This window comes from Leptodactylus fuscus, chromosome 2 (assembly GCF_031893055.1).
Source record: "Leptodactylus fuscus isolate aLepFus1 chromosome 2, aLepFus1.hap2, whole genome shotgun sequence".
NCBI classification, from domain to species: Eukaryota; Metazoa; Chordata; class Amphibia; order Anura; family Leptodactylidae; genus Leptodactylus; species Leptodactylus fuscus.
Window position 1 is genome coordinate 262,732,840 of NC_134266.1, and position 7,941 is coordinate 262,740,780.

Sequence of the window (7,941 nt, forward strand, 5' to 3'; positions counted from 1 at the left end):
CTCCGGGAGCTTCGTGCCTCCGGGTGGATGTCAAGTTCCTTCAGGAAACGCATTTTGATAGCTCGGGTTCATTCAATTTTGCGAAGCATTATTACCCTACAGCCTTTTCCGCGTTTCACAATCGCCATAAGGCTGGAGTTGCCATTTTGCTCTCTCACACCTGTCCCATAACTGTAACAGCGTCACATCTGGACTCTCAGGGGCGGTACATTATTTTAGAGGGCCTTCTGAATGGACAGCCTATCATTCTTTGTAACGTCTATGCTCCTAACTCCTCCCAGCTTTCCTTTCTACGTGATGTCCTCTCCCATATGCGCTCCTTCACTGGTGCGGCCTGGCTGCTTGGCAGTGACTTTAACCTTTTTTTCTCTGAACATGTGGACCGTTTGTCCCTTTGTGATTCCCCCCTCTCTACCTTGCAGCTCCGCCTCGCCAGGGAATTTCGCCGCTTAATACGCTCCATGGCGTTGTACGATCTATGGCGTGTTACTTACCCTTCCGCCCATTCCTACACTTTTTTCTCCCACCAGCACAACACACATTCTAGAATAGAATATTTCTTCGGGAATACCCTTACCTTGGGTCTCCTTGCCGATGCGGACATAGGCCCCATCTCTTGGTCTGACCATGCTCCTATCTCTGTCACCCTGTTCCCTGCCACGTTGCCGACTTGTCGCTGTCACTGGCGTTTGATTCAGTCTTTGCTGCACTCTGAGTCCTCCTGTTCCATCCTGCAGTCCCAACTCCAGGACTAGTTTAAACTAATGAGGACGGTTTAGTCTATTGCTCTGCTCTGGGAGGCCCATAAGGCTGTTATGTGTGGTCATTGTATAGCCACTCGGCTGAAGTTGGACCGAAGGACTAGGGAATCTGCTTTGCTTAGTAAAGTTAGGTCTCTCACAGACCGCCTCTCGGTTCGCCCTTCCCTCTCCTTGATTCGCCAACTAGTGGCTGCCCGAGCCGAGCTTTGGGAACTGGCCACCCATGCTACTCAGCGGTTGCTGCTTTACACCCGTCAGCACTACTACGAAAGGGGGAATAAAGCCCACTCCTTGTTAGCTCGGACCCTCAGGGATCACCAGGCTCCATGACTCCGCAGAAACGCTACTGCACCACCCTGATGCGGTAGCCTCAACTCTCAGGTCCTACTACGAGCGTCTGTATAATCTCTCTGCCCGTTCCACTACCCCTCCTTCTACCCCAGGGACAGCCCTGCGGGCTTTTCTTGATTCTTGTCCTCTTCCCTCCCTTCCATCCCAGGATTTAGGGTGTTTTAATGCACCTGTCTCCACTGAGGAGTTCCTCGAGGTTCTGGGGAAGCTGCCTTTGTACTTATTTGTTTGTTATTTTGTTAAAAATTTCAATAAAAATCACAGTTAAAAAAAAAAAAAAAAAATACTCACCTTTTCCTGTTCCCTTGTTCTGCCCCTTCTACGTCAGTGCGATACAAGTGACATTACTACATCACGCCTAATGGTAATGTAGTCGCACCATTGTAATTCACTCATCTGCACCCAGAAGACCCAGATGAGTTGGAGCTGTGACATATCAGGGCACCCTGGAATAGCTGGACAGCACTCTAAATGCAGGACTGTCCCAATGGGGCCCCCGCAACCATAGGGCCCAGTGCAAGTGCGCCATTGGCCCTATAATTCAATAGCCCTGACAGCACCTGAAATTCAGGACTGTTCTGCTGGATGCAGGATGGTTGGAAGGAGTGGGAATAAGGTATAAGTGTCCGATCGCTGGAGACCCAATTGCGACGTTCCGCAATGATCAAAAGGATGGAGGATTGAAGGGCACCTAAAGCCTTATTCTACACTAAGGGGCTGTGTTTTTATGCCATGTGACTTATTATACTATATCGCATATATGATACTTATACAAGTTCGAAGCGGTGAGGTCTCCCGGCTGAATCCTTCATTTGCTTGGAACATCTTGTGATGATTAATAAAAGTGACCTCATCACTGTAAGTTAATGAATAAGTCCGAGGAACACTGACCAGGAGAACACTGCTACATTCACTGCTGTAAAATCAATACCGGCTTATTTGTCCTACCTGCTCCCTAGCGGGGGAGTTCAGGGTCCTTCCAAATTCTTCTCAGGCAGATCATCAGTGTTTGCCTATAAGCGCTTGCAGTCAGACGACTCCTCTCTGCCGGACTCACCTCGCCTTTACCTACTTCGTTTTTGTCTATCTTCTTGAGGTTACCAGGTATGACCATTTACCAAATTGCCTATGTAAGAATTGGCAGACCGCAGGTTTACACCCGATTGGGATCACTGATCTGACTATATGGGAGAATAGTATAAAATAGTTCTTTAATGCCAGTTGGGGCCATAGCTGTACATTCAGTGAGGATGGGGAGGGGGGGGGGGGGTCATGGCCTGGGAGACTGACCGGACACCTAAAGGGGTTTCCCATGAACATATCTGACCTCTGGGGCTCCACCGATCCTGCTCTTTCATGCACTTTAGGCCACCCAATTGTCCAGTATGGCCCCATTCAGGATTGGGAAGTCCCAGTGGTCTGACCCCACCATAGCATACAGTCCATAAGTTTATAAGATAGGAACAACCTTTTAATATTGTATCAATCGAACACTACGGGCCCATATTGTACCTCCAATTTACGGTACGCACATGGCGTACTGTACTGTAAATCCTATGAGAGTCTGCTGGTACAAATCGAAGATGAAATGCCCCCTGGAAGCTCCATAGGGTGGTACATGGGATTTTGGTGGGTCCATTGAATTGAATCCTAAGGGGTCTGATCACCAGTTCAATATACTGCAATATTAGCGTATTACAATATATTGAGAATAATTTCTATTACAGGCTTTATTACATATTTCAAATGGCTGCCACATAAAAAATGCTTAAATGACTTAAAGGATTTGCCCAGTGTTTAAAAAATATACAAAACGCTTCTTAATACATATCCTGTTTAAATTCAGCACCATTTATCGGATTTATTTTCAAGTCATTGGCCTCGGCTGTGACGTTTCGTTCCCCTCCCTGTTAGCAGTTCAGCCAGCAAACTAAACATCACAGCATTCAATGACCTCAGATGTGGGAATGCTTTATTACCTGTGATTGTTGCAAGGGAGAGTGAAGAAGGGGAACGCTGAGAGTGACAGCAAGGAGGTGAATCATGGGAAATGTAGTTTACCCACAGATTCACTGCGTGATACAAGGAGCTGGAGGTAATATAAAACCAAGCGAAGGGTGCAGAAGGGATGTGGATGTATTTGCAGATATTTTTTGGCAACTGGATAACCCCTTTAACCTCATATAAATTTCCATTCCCAGTTATGGGCTGGTATATTACATGAGGTCATGAGTGCAACACTGTGACCGGAGTGCACATATCATTACACATATTAGTTGTAGTATTTGATATACTCCAGGTCTGGACATATAAATATCCTCCATCATTGTGAAGGCCGGACAGGTTCCCACTAAACATATTACTGTGATTAATCTGCATATTTACAGAGCAATGGAATGGAAACTGTTCAGTTCTCTGCCATGTAAACATTGGCATAAATCATTTACATCAGTCTGTAACTTCTCGTATCTTATTATTTGTCTACAGTTAGTATACATTTTGCAAAATACAGTATATAGTAAATTGCTTAAAATGCAGGTTGCAATTGTTCATTTCTCCCACAGCGCCCCCACAGGATAGATGAAGTTTTACACACTTCATATCAAAATCCATCAACTAATTATGTTCTTCATTAACATGTCAGATCTTCCAGAATATTCTATGAAGATCCTTCCTACTAATAGACGAGGTTCCTGTCTAAGGGACTGCCATTTATTTCGTAATAGGGGATTTGGAGGGGCCCTGCATTCTATTATATGTGATAGGAGGCCCTTGGATAAAAATGCAGTTGGTCACCAACATTAGAGGCTTAAAGGGGTATTCCCACGTCGCATACTCACCAGTCTTCACTGCTGTAAAATCTTCTTTCTTCCTGGTTTCTTGCATCATTTGGTGGGCGGGGTTTCACATGCAACCTGCCATTTAGCTCTGCCCCCAAATTAGCGTGTAGCTCCGCCCACAGCATAGCGTGATACTATGGGGCGGCTGAAGGGCCTGTGATGTCATCAAAAGGTCCTTAAACACTATATGCACAGTATTGGACTATGAAGTACAGGCAGGAGCAACTCCATTCTGTGTTACATACAGACACTGCCTGTCTCTGCCATAATGAACACAATTAGCTAGCCTGATAACTGGGAGAACAGAAGACGTTCAGAAATGAAAGCAGCTCCTCTCTATCTGAGAGCAGGGCCTAGGTCACGCGGTGCAGACACAGGAATAGCTAGAAACACAGGCTGGCTCCCCTGCACTTAGCCCCTCCTCCCTCCCCCCTGAGAGCAGGCAGATACATCACTTGACTTTTGAGCAGATAAGTCAGGGCGGTGTCAACAATGAATTGAATAAAGTAAGATAGTGGACAAACAAAGCAGTTTTGCTGAAGCAGTGTATTTAAGAAAAGTCTTACATCCACATTAACAAGCAGTATAGATAGGATCCTTGTGATGGGACAACCCCTTTAAGTGGTACAAGTCCATTTCCTTGACCACTAAGATGTATTCCCTCCTCTGGATCCCCCCCCCCCTTTGCCACTTACTTTCCTACCCCTGTTGGAACCAGGGCTGTTGGTGGGCCCAGCACAAAGGTTTCATGAGTGGGTCCTCCCCATTATCACCACTTAGAAGTACCTGACCTACACAAACTATAATGCCCCCTCAGTGGCCAATCAAACAATCAATTGCCCCAGCAGTGGCATCACACATTAACCTTTCCAGTGGCCCCTCAAATATTATATTAGAATGTCTCCCTCCACTTGCCCCCAGAATATCATATCCCCTTCCTGGGCACCTCCACAGTTCCAGGTTCTCCTCTAGTTGTCTACAGTTTCATGTCCCCTTTAGGTTGCCCCCACAGTATATATCAAAGAAAAAAAAAAACCTAATACTCACCTTTCCCCATTCCCCTGTTCTCATCTATCTCAGCATCAGGGAGTAACAGGCGATACATCATGTCTACTGCTGCCAGGACACTGGCCAAATGGTGAAGCAGGGACGGATGGCTCCACCATTGTACTCAACTCATCTGTGCCTGGAGGACACAGATGAGTTGGAGTTGTGACGTAGCTGGGCAGGCTGGAACAGCTGGACAGCACTCCAAATGCAGGACTGTCCCAAGGGGGCCCCAACAGCATAGGGCCCGATGCAAGTGCATCATTGGCCCGCCCTATGGTTAAAGAGACCCTTGGTGGAACCTCTACTAAACTTATCCGTATCAGAGGTCTCATAGGCAATGGATGAGGCTTCCATTTATACAGTTGTGGAGACCAGATTATCATGAATTCTCTTTGAACTTAAGTATCTAAGGAACTGAAAGTGAATTTCTCAATATTCACTTGAAGAGCCTTCTCTTTTTCGGAATTTCTAGAGAAGGTCTTAATTCTTTCAACTGTTTCTGCAATATGATTTGAAGCTTATCCTAGATCACACGTTCCTCAAATAGTAGGAAAGCAATGAGTCTCACTTATTTTTTCTGCTTAATGGTTAAAGGGAACCTAACCATTTTGGAAGGAAGAACATGGTTCCTCTAGCCTTTTTGGAACAATTGTGTTGTAAAGAAAATTGCATAAATCAGGTGAAGTGGTGGGGAACGCCGGAGAGATGATACGAGTTAGATTCCCAAAGATTGTGACTCTGTCATGGTCTGGTCATGGTCTGGTCATGGAGGTTGTGTCCTTCTCGCCAAAACCCCTCTCAAGTCCTTGAGTAGATGATGGTGCTTATGGTTCCCCCAAGGACTCCTAGTTGATGGGTGGACGGCCCTTGATGTGCAAATATTAGGCAGGAGACCTGTGACGGTTTTACATGTTTAGTTTTGCAGCACATGGCACTTTTACCTTGACAATAAACCAGTTACACGTCCAATCACAAAATATGGAGGCTCGGTCCCTTTGGCTACAAAATCTACTTAACAAGGTTTAAAGGAGACCTTTCACCACCTCCACCATCTCCAGTTCTTGGCATCCCCCAATAGGCACCGCTCCGCTGAATTGGCACTATTGGATTTTTTTTCTCTAGCCTCCACCATTCCTGAGCAATCAATGCTGTTATCCTTAGTACTCAATATGCTAATTAAGCTCTCTATTGTCAGGTGGGCGATCCCAGCCTTTGTCATCCAGCCCAGGATCTGCCTCCTGAAAGTAGGTAGCCTAATCAACATATTGGGTTATGCTAATGGGTTCTCTACTGTCAAGAGAGTGGTCTCAGACTATCTGTTCCAGTCAAGGACCACCCACTTGACAGTAGGGAGCATCCTTGGTGTTGAAACTAGCATAAACATTTGCTCAGGAATAGTAGGGAGCTCTGTTAGAATCAGTGGAGTGGAACCTTTTAAGGAATACAAGGATTTGTTGGAGGTGGTGAGAGGTCCTCTTTATAATGTGGTCATGGTAGATTGGGGTCCCATTATAATTTTGGTAGGGCCAAGTGAGATCCCTTGGTGACTGTAGGCATAAGAGATATGGGTTTAATGGGGAAATGGCCCCGACAAAAATTTGCTCTGGTTCCCAGGGGATCATAAAAGTTGAGTTGCCAACTGGTTCGTCTTCTTCTGTAAAAATCTTGGAGCACATCTAATGTCTTAGGACTTCTAGTTCTTCTCAATTGTGTGCTCAGTTTGGCTCCCTTGGTATCATTCCAAACTTGAGTCTTGCATCTAAGTAGAATCTCCCCTTCAAGTTTCCATGGTCGAAAACTAAAACCCACCCAATGGCATCCTGTCATGGCGCGATCATGTATACATGTACTCATTGAGGACTTCACACTGTGCTTGTAGGTTATCGGAAAGGTCCAGAGTGGTGACTTCTGCTCCATTGGCTCCTGCTTTCTGTTTACCTAGAGTAAATGTACAGTATGGGCACATATGTCATCGTTTGCTTAACAAATACATCGTTCAATAAAGTTAGGGTTGCCTAGTGGAAAATTAATAATTTCCCATGGGAGTCGTGTTTTGTCTGGTTGTCCCTGGACACCATCAGGTCAACTCATATCAACCCACTAGTCGACAATATATAACTGAGGATGACGTAGTCAATGGATATCAAACATGTCAACTTTTTGAAAGTTGGAGACGTCTTGTATTAAGCGGCAAAGCTCGGGTGAGCAAAGTCTTTTTATCATATGCTCTGTCTTTGGGGTGGGTACTCATTATGGAATCACACCCCAAAATGAATACAGACCCCGAAACTAATACAGCCACCAGACCCCCCAAATGCAGTCCTGCAACCAGACCACCATAACATACCAGACTAAGAGATGTAGCTATACAGGTCACAGAGGTAACAATTGCTAATCGGTCCCGAAACCTCAGTGGGCCCAAAGAACATAAGAAGACACCATCATTATAGCTAGTACATGGCAAGTGGGCTCACCATGATATATTTTGTTTTGGAGTCCAGAAACTTAAAGTTATGCCCCTAACCAGACCCCTAAAGGAACCCAAGACCAGACCCCCAAGGAAAAAAAAATTCTCATAAAAAGAAAAAAAAAAACTTTTGTTTTGGAATATACCGTATGTCCCAAATGGGAAGAACCCTAAAAAAGCAATAAAAAGTCATCAAAAATTCCAATGGTGTAAATGAAAACTAAAGCCAACCCTGCAAAAAATATAAAAGTTATTTAATACATTTTATGTACCCCAACAGGGTGTCATGAAAAAAATGAACTCTTCCAGCAAAAACCAAGCCCTCATATGAGGCAACATGAAAAAAAAAAAAAGTTCTATGAGCTGTGGAAACCTTGTAGCTCACTGTGTTATACTGGTTCAGTAACTCACATCAGCACCACCTGCTTGTCTGAGTCTATAGCTTCTGGTTTCCACATCCTGACAGAACGGC